Here is a 9,949-nt window from a genome sequence, read left to right on the forward strand (position 1 = left end):
GTCCTGTAAACCAAGCGGACATTTCGAATTAGAAACTCGTAAATATTATATCCCGTTTGTTTTCTAAAGGTTTAAAAATGTAACTTTTGGTGGTTTGTTTATCATTTATAGAAATGAGGTATTACAAACCTTTTATCATTTATGTAATCTGGGTCTTTCACACCCCCTCACCATATTCCCGCCTATATATACCTTTCTTCTTCCTCCACATTCCTTTTTACGCTTACATAAACCTGAAACTACATTCTAACGAAATACAAACCTGCAACTTCCTCAAACCTGCAACAATGGCATCCTCCACCTCCCATGAATCAAACAATAATGATAGTAGAATCCAGTCTACCAGAGCCGACAGCCGTGATATCATCTTCCTACCAATGAGGCCGAACAATCATGCTATCGAACTCCGAACCACTTTGTTTGAATAACGTTTTGCCATTATTATTGAATTTTTCAAACACAACATTCTTCTTCCAGCTCTCACTCTTGCTGATACAGGCGTACCCATAAAGTACGTTCAACAGTATTGGCAAACTTGTGAGTTTGATGAAGCTAGCCACGGTATAATGGGGGACATGGACTCCCCTAACGATATGATTTGCTCCCTCAAAATATCGCGGGCTAAGGTTTCCCGGATACTGTGCATTCCCACGCGCAAGAAACTTGGAATTGCACAATTTGACTAACCACCAACCACCGACGACATTCTCCAGTTCGTGAAGATGCTAGGTTACAACTGTGACCTACGCAACGTCTCGAATTTGAAACGTCAATTCCTTCCACCGATGTGGAATATGTTTTTCTCCATTCTTAACAGAGCCCTTACATGCAAACTGGGCTCCTTGGACCAAGGAAATATAAACATCATGACAATCATGTACGTCCTGTTCTTCAATCTGAATCTCGACTACGCCTTCCTCATCTACAACGAAATACTTTCAGCGGTGGTCAAGAAGTCTAAACTCCAAGCCGCTGGTAAGCCTCTCCCTGCGGTTCTCTTTCCTCGCTTCCTCGCCCTCTTCATCGGGGACGGAATGAGGAAGCATGGCCTACCAGCCGAGGAGCCGTTCACACCCGTCTACAGGATGCATGGTCATCACCCAACCCTCTCAAAGGAAGGTTATACCAACAACCGTCCCCTCCCCAGGGCTATGCTCAATGTCATACCATCGACATCTGAGATACGCCAGAACTATGAACGCTCCATGTTGTCCCATGAACCGTGGGCAGCTACCCCGGAGCAATTAGAGCCGTCCCATGAATCCAGCGAGGGGGCACATGAGTCATCACCATCGGATGATGAAGATGATGATGATGATGATGCTACTCATCGTGCCTCCCCCGGCCCTACTCATAAAACTCCTCAACCCATTTCTCAAAGGACAACCACATCCACTACCCCTGGCGATCAAAGCCAAAGGGGTATTGAAACAGGATGACCCAGTCCAATCCCAACCCCAACCAGCCATCCAGAGGCCATTCTTCGGGCCTCTGGAGATGTATCAGCCGAGGAACCACAGTTTCCATCACCCCTCTCTCAACGGAGAGGTGATGAAGACTTAAGAGCCACTCCGCCTCAGGGCTCGACAAATCCCATCACACACACAGAAGCATGTGTTGCTTCTGACATTGAACCCAATGATCGTTCAAAGCGATCTTCCCTTCATGCACCTCCCCTTCGATATTTGATCTATCGAAGGGGACACACATTCATTTCACTTACTCGGCCTCTGAAGCCAAGGAAGAAGACGCGGATGTCGCAACATCGCGAGATAGCTCTTCACTTGAGGGCTATCAAGGACACGATGGAAGTCCTTCACGGCCCACCTTCTCACAAGGCCAAGAAGGCGCCTCAGGAGCAGAGGCACAACCTGCAGCATCTGTTGCTGCAGGGGTTACCATCCATGCTGATCTAGTCACAAAGGCTGAGTTCCAAGCCTTTGTCGATACAGTGATGTGGTCCTTGGAAGACCTTAAACTCATCATGCACGGGATTGTAGACAACCAACCCTCCACCAATACCTCTGACCTCCAACAATCACTTGCAATCCTACAACACCACCTCACCCAAATCGAAACCCAGACGCAAGCCAACACCACCCGATTACAAATGCTCCAACAAACCATTACCCAACACCATAACACCACTTCCTCCCTAGCCACCCAACGAAACCAACTCATCATCCAGTCCATCGCAACCTTCACGGCCCAGGCAACTGAGGCCGATGAGAACCTTACCTACATTATCACCCAACTCCAAACCATCCTTCGAAACCTTCACTCCCTACCTACAACCATCACCTCCCAAATCCCTCACCAAACCCCACAACCAACCACCACCTCTATCGATGATACCCTCGCCAATCTTACCCAATAAGTGGCCTCCATCCAAGACACCCTCACCCAACTCCCCGCAGCTATCCTCGCCCAAATCCCCTACCCTACTCCTCAACCACCACCTCCCTCTGCAGGCCCATCCTTTGATGAAACCTTCTTCTCTTTCACTGCAGAGGTGAGAGACCTTATCACCAACCTTCCCATCCCCCCGTATACATCCACCACCACCTCCATGCGAACATCAGCCTCATCCTCCACCACAGAGTTTGCCACAAGAGCTGACTTGCGAGCTCTGTCGAGGGCGCTGGTCTCTTCTTTCAACGAGATCAGTGCCAAATTTGTTCATCGGGCCACCCGTCCAACAATGGTTCTCTCTTAGAACCTCGTCGATGAACAAAGGCATACCACCTCTCTCCTCCAAACACTGGAGGCGAGTCGAAGACAAGAAGCCCTAAAGGCGTATCTTATGTCCTTCAGGAAAGACAAGAAGAAGAAGAGGACCAGAGCCTCCTGCTTAAGCAGCCGCCCACACAAGAGGCCTAGGCATGACGACCAAGACCCCGATAATCAAGGTCTTGGACCTCATGAGGGGGAGACAACAGAGGCCGCGGTCGCACAACAAACAAAATCTGCTGCACAACCATCACCCTGAACAGAAGGAACCCAATCAAGGGAACCAGAGGCTCTGCCCTCTGAAGATGTACATGTACATGTTCCCTTCGCTGCAACCCTAGAGCCCATCGTGTTGAGCTCTTCAACCGATGAAGAACCAACCACCACACCAACACAACTTAACCAACCTCTTTCTTCAACACCCACATCAAACCTACCATTAACCCCTTCACCAACACCTCACACCACTCAACCCTTCACCNCACCAACACAACTTAACCAACCTCTTTCTTCAACACCCACATCAAACCTACCATTAACCCCTTCACCAACACCTCACACCACTCAACCCTTCACCTTATCCACATAACCAGAACCAATGATACTTCAACCTTCATCACCCCATCAACCACAAACCCCAACCGAATTCCATGCACCAGAAACTACCCAAGTCGAACCCAACCAACCCCAACCTGAACCAATACCAACCCATACACAACCCTCAACCCAAACACCCGTGGTGCATGCAGATACTCCCTCTTCATCAAGGCAACCTCATCATAGCTTGGTTGACGAAATTATACAAAGCATGGAGGCAATACGGAGACGTCCTGATTTGCCGCCCAGGGAACCCATTTTGCTAGAGAACATTCATCAATACCTATACCAAGACTGTGATGATAGTTTGACCATCAATCCTCTAATCTTCTCGCTTGAGTCCATGGACCTCCTACACCATAGATTCATTAGATAGACCACACAAGCACCCAAGGCTGTCTTCTTGAATGATGGGATAAGGAGGGTCATTGATCTGAAAATAAGGACATTTGCCAACCGAGCCATCTGATACATCGAGTTCACTGTGGAGAGAGCACATGGGCAAGTTTGCGTGTTCAACAAGAACGACCTCATTAACCTCAACCCATATGACTTGATTGAGTTATATACATACACGGCTCAGAGGCAAGACCACGACATCAGATTTGGAATGGCAAACTGAGCGGTGGTAAAAATGATGGAAACCCTGGTGAACCACAGAGCCAAGAGTGATTTTGAAATTGCTCTTCGGCTAGGCATTGAGAGACTCCTCTGCGCTCCTCCAAACGAAGACTTCCAAGGCCTGCAGGAGACAAGATCTGCCTCAGTCCTAACTCAACCCGAACTTGGACTTGTTTACAAGAATGAGTTTGGGGTTAAAAAGTTATTTAGACTAACTAAGGCCTTCAAGTATTCATCGGATACACTTTAATGGTTTCAGCAAGTCATCAGATAGAGACTGGGCAGAAACCACGTGCCAAGAGAAGAAGGGAGTCAGCTTATGCATGAGATATCGATAGTCTTCGGGTATCGAAGACTGCTCATACACTTCAGAGAAATATATCAAGGTATCTCATGATAAGTTGTATTTTTGTTTTGTCTTAATGTATTTTGATTCCAGTATTGTAAGAATTTCATCAGCCAATGAAAATTGGAGATTTGATGTTTTTCTATTAGTTTAGTCTCTGTTCTTCACAAATGTATCTAGATTAGTATATGTTTGTTATTTCATTACTTAGGGGGAGATTGTTAAACCCCATAACTCATAATGTAAAAAGTAATGAAAAACAATAAGTGATGAAGAACCAGAAGATCGATGAAGACATCAAGGAAGAAACGGCTAAGTCTGGAGTACAACTAGAGGACCGATGGATGACCTGTGATGCGATGAAAAGAGCATCCTCATCGATCCTCTGGTCATCAATACTTAGAGAATTCTCCAGCAAATCATCCAGGAGCATGCGATGAAGATTTAAAGATAAGGATGATTCATCACATTATGAATGACAGCTGGAGATGGCATGTCGATAGCTAGAATTCAAGTTTATCTCTAATATTTAAGCTTATCAATAGAGTAAATAAATGTTATCTGTTGCTAAAAAGTCTTATTAGATAGTTATCTTCTTATTAGCTGATTAGTATAAATAGGTGATTAGGCCTATTGTAAAGAGTGGTTTGTTAGGCTTTTAAGCTTTTACGTTTTCTTATATACAAAGTGAAATCTTTGACGCTCAAGATTGTTCTTAGTTGTTCATAATTTCTTCCTGAGTGTTCTTCATTTTGTTCATTAAATCACTATAATTTGGTTATTATTAACTAGATTATTAGTGTTATTGAGAGATCAGGGATCAACACGCCCGTAAAAGTCTGACACACGCGACCTCCTACAACTTACATCTAATCATGGATGAGAACGTGCCATATTTTTTATCATGGTGTTTCATCAACAGTCGTATTTTCCTCTTTTCTATTTTTTCTCTCTCCTACTACCTATAAATATGAGACCTTTCCTCTCATATTTTCTTTACGCTTACAAAAATCTTTGACGAACCTCTGCCAGAAATAATTTGCAAGCAAGAACTCCCTAAGAACGTTCAAATCCTTCGACCTTTTTCTCTAACAACTCTAAAGTCGATACTTATTTTTTAACTTTGAACTGTTCTTCTTCTTCAAATGAAAATGTGTTTGTTTATTTAAAAAATTTGTTCTCTTAAAACACAAACAGTAAGATTAATAACACATTCTTCTTCTTGGTTATAATCTAAAGTTTCAAAAACACTATTCTTTTTGAAAACCCTAATATCTTCTTTGTGTATTTTTCAAAAGAAGTTTTATTGTTCTAAAACTTAAAAAGATCACATTCTAATTCTTGGACTAGTAACAAAAACTATTATATCTTACTTCTTAAACTATAACAGACAATGGCTGCCAAGAACGTGAACTTCTCCATTGAAGACGTGTTTTTCAAGGCTAACAACCATGTTGCCTTGTTGGACCTTCCTACCAACAAAACCATCTACGATGGTGATCCCAGATCTCTCAATAACACCAATAATTAAGTTAGAATAACCTAATTATGTCGTGTGGATGAATAAAATGACGAACACTCAAGAACACAAATATGAATATTCAAAGAATATACTTGAGTGCCGGAAGATTCACTTTATTCCAAATGATTATGAAAAGTGTAACCGATTACAATAGATCTAACACCTATTTATACTAGAAAGCTAAACAAGGAGATAACTATCAAGAGAGAATATCTAGCAAATCTTTTAGGAAAAATAAAGCTTATCTAGACATGGAAAGTAAATAAAACAAATCAAATCTTTGTAGAATCCAGCTATCAATTCGTCATCTCCAACTATCTTCTATGGGGCGTTGTTCAACCTTATCTTGATATCTTCTTCATCGTGTACCTCTGGTTGAACTATTGTAGAAGACTCCAAGTGTTGGTAACGAGAGGGGTTATGAAGATGCTCGATTCATCGCATCTCTGGTCCTTTCATCGGCCTTCTGGTTGTATTGAATATTTAGTCGTTTTTCCTGGCAGTATTCCATCGGCCTTCTGGTCCTTCACACTTGTTGTTTTTCGTTACTTTTACAAATAAGAGTTATGGGGTTTAACAATCTCCCCCTAAGTAATGAAAGAACAAACATAAACTAATCTATCAACATTCAAAGCATAAGTGAAAGACAGAGGCTAAGCTAAAAGAAAAACCTCCTTTGCCAAATTTTTCATTGGACTAGTGTTGGATGAATTCTTACAAGTGATGGAACAAAAATGGTATTACAATACAAAACAAGATACTTCACTCATGATATCCTTGAGATATCTTCTAGAAGCGCATCAACAGTCCTCTGAATCGAATAATTGTTGAGATCTCATGAATGAGTTGTTGACCCTCTCTCATCGGCACATGAGGTCTGCCTAATCTGTCTCTGATGACATTCTAAAACCATTCAAGTGTTGTGGTTGAGTACTTTAATGCTTCAGTTAGTCGAAATAATTTATTCACACCAAACTCGTTTTTGAACACCAATCCAAGCTCTGCTTGAGTTAAGACTGAGACAGATCTCTTCTCCTGCAAGCCTGGAAAGTCTTCGTCTGGAGGAGTGCAGGATAGTCTTTTGATGCCTAGATTAAGAGCAATACGAAAGTCGCTCTTTGTTCTGTGCTTCACCAAGGTCTCCATAGCTTGAACTATCGATCGATTTGCCATCCCAAATCTGATTCCTTGATCTTGTCACTAAGCCGTGTGTCCATATAGATCAATCAAGTCCCATGGATTGAGATTGATCAAGTCATTGTCATTGAAGATGCTGACCTGACCATGGGCTCGCTCTACGGTGTACTTGATGTATTTGATTGCTCTGTTACCGAATGTCCTCATTTTGATGTCTAGAACCATCTTGATTCCATCATTCGAGAAGATGTCTTGTGGTGGAGAGGTCGTCTGTCTTACAAACCTGTTAGCTCCCATTTCTTGAAATGTAGAAGTATGGAAAATGTAATTACAGCAAGTGTTGATAGAAGAGGAACTATCACAGAAGATCACAGAGGACCAATAACAGAAGTTCAACATACAAGTCAAAGACAAAAGAACCTATGCAGTCTATCACAGAGGTTCTGGAAGATGATCCACAAGGATCAAGCTCTTTCAAGTTATATCCCGTAAAGCCTCTGGGATGACACACAGAGGGTCTGTAGCAACATCTTCTGTAGTATAGTTCTTTGTTGTTTTACTTAGGTTATTAGCTACTCGTGCTTATCACATGACTACTTTTGTAATACACTTTAATTGGACGGCCTGGATCATTTCACACGTCTAGGTCACGTCAGACAAGCGGTTAGGAAATTGTATATATAGTAGCTTTCTCCTTTGTAATCAGCGCCGCTTCCAGCATTATAATCTACTAATTTCAATTCAATTGAAATACATTTGAAGCTTCTCTCTCGTGTGTTCTTAATATTGTTTGTCTGCTAGTTCTTCATTGTGTTTGATTCATAGCTCTATTTGATTCTTATTATTGTTTTCGCTGCACTTGTCTGTCATATAGATCATTTAGAGTATTGGGTTAATACAAGAATCGTGTTAATCGATCCAACAATTGGTATCAGAGCAGGAATCGAATTCTAATTCGATTTATTCCGTTCTTGGTATTAATCTTCATTCGTTCAAAATCACACATCTTCTTTCTCAGGTTTTCTGTTTTTCACTGTTTCATTCAGTTTCTTCGTATTCATATTGTTCTTCTTCTTTAAATGGCAAATCTAGCCAACAATTCTTTTATGAGCACTGGTTCACAATCAAAACCTCCCACGCTAATACGTGAGGAGTATCCTCAATGGAAAGTGCGGATGGTAAACTTTTTAGAAGGTATTCATCCAAGGATCTGTGAATTCCTTTACAATCCTCCCTATATTCCCATGAATCTAATTCCTAGAGTTCCAGCAACTGGAACCACACCAAAAATACCAGAGCATTATGAGCCACGTCCAGAAGCAAACTGGAGCGACGAGGACAAGATTATCATCGAGTTGGGAAGCAAATGTAAACATTTGTTGATCATGTCAATTCCTAATGACATCTTTAAGTGTATTGATCACTGTCAACTGTCCATGGAGATCTGCGCAGAACTGGAGAAGCTAATTGAAGGTGGAAGGAAAAAGCTTAAAAACAATCGTGCAATCTGCATTGACGAGTACAACAGCTTCAATGCTAAAGATGGTGAGTCTCTGTCAGATACATACTCGAGACTAAACACGTTAATCAGCAACTGTAAGAGGTATGGCATCCCAAGAACGGCAGAGGAGAATAACTCATTATTCTTGAAAAGCCTTGGGGCTGAGTAGATGAATATCACAATGTCCATGAAGGCCATCCTAGATCTAGAAACATGGACATTAGTAGACTTGTTTGGATCTCTCAAGAGCCAAGAGTCACAAGTCATGCAAATGAAGAGAACCTTTGGTGGCCCTCTGGCTCTAGTTGCTGAAGACGGATGCTATGGGAAGGGAAAGGAAGGACAGAAGGAAGAGGAGAAGAAGAACAAGAAGAAGAAGAAGAAGAAGAAGGTTCTAATAGCAGAGGGTGATGACAGTTCTGAAGAAGAAGTGTCAATGAAGGAAATGATGAAGACACTTGCCTTGATCACGAGAGAGTTTAGGAAGGGKGGAGAAAGAAAAGAGTTCAAGAGTTTTAATCGAAGAAACTTCGCAGAAGGAGAGAGATCAGACAGAAGAGAGAGGGAACAGAAGCCCTCACAGAGGATTGAGGAGCAGAGGAAGGAAGAACCAAGAGATGGMTGCTTCAAATGTGGCAAACCTGGCCACTTTGCTGCTGACTGCTGGTCGAAAGGGCCAAAGGCACCTCAGAGGGGTCCTAAAGATGCAGCCTTCTACAGAAAGAAAGCTGAGTTCTACCAGCAGAAGTCTCTGCTAGCTCAATCAAGTGAGCTAGTAACAGACGAGTYCTCTGATGAAGATGAACAGAAGGGTCTTTTCGCTTGGGAAGACTCGAACACAGAGGACGAGCTCTTCTGTGGAATGGCAGACATCAATTCAGACTCTTCTGACAGGGACGATCAAGAGAATCCACAGCATGTGTCTACCTGGGTTGTCGACTCAGGGTGCTCGAGGCACATGACTGGTACATTAGGGCTTTTATCTTCGTATTTAAAGCAAGAAGGAGGCTCTGTAGCATTTGGTGGAAACCAGAAGGGGAAGATCAAGGGCTATGGGATGATTGTGAAGGGAGAGATCAAAATGAATCAAGTTTCATATGTGGATGGACTTAAACACAATCTCATAAGTGTTAGTCAACTCTGTGACAACGGTCTGGATATGCTTTTCAAGGTCAAACAGTGCATCATGTACAAAGCAGATACTTTGATAGAGGTGATGAGAGCCAACAGAAGAGGAGACTTGTACCTTCTAAGCTTTGACTCGTTAGATGGCAAAGAAGAAGTTAGTCTGGTGTCCTCTGTGAAGAATGAAGAAGCTTGGCTCTGGCATACCAGGTTCTGTCATCTTAACTTTCATACACTTGACAAACTGGTCAAGCTGAGTTTAGTCAAGGGACTGCCCAACATAAAATTTGAGAAGGACCATCTTTGTTCAGCTTGTGAAATGGGTAAACTCAAAAGGTCTTCCCATAAATCCAAGTCTGATCCTTCCTAT

This window comes from Cynara cardunculus (genome assembly GCF_001531365.2).
Source record: "Cynara cardunculus var. scolymus isolate 2C chromosome LG 1, CcrdV1, whole genome shotgun sequence".
In the NCBI taxonomy this organism is placed as follows: Eukaryota; Viridiplantae; Streptophyta; class Magnoliopsida; order Asterales; family Asteraceae; genus Cynara; species Cynara cardunculus.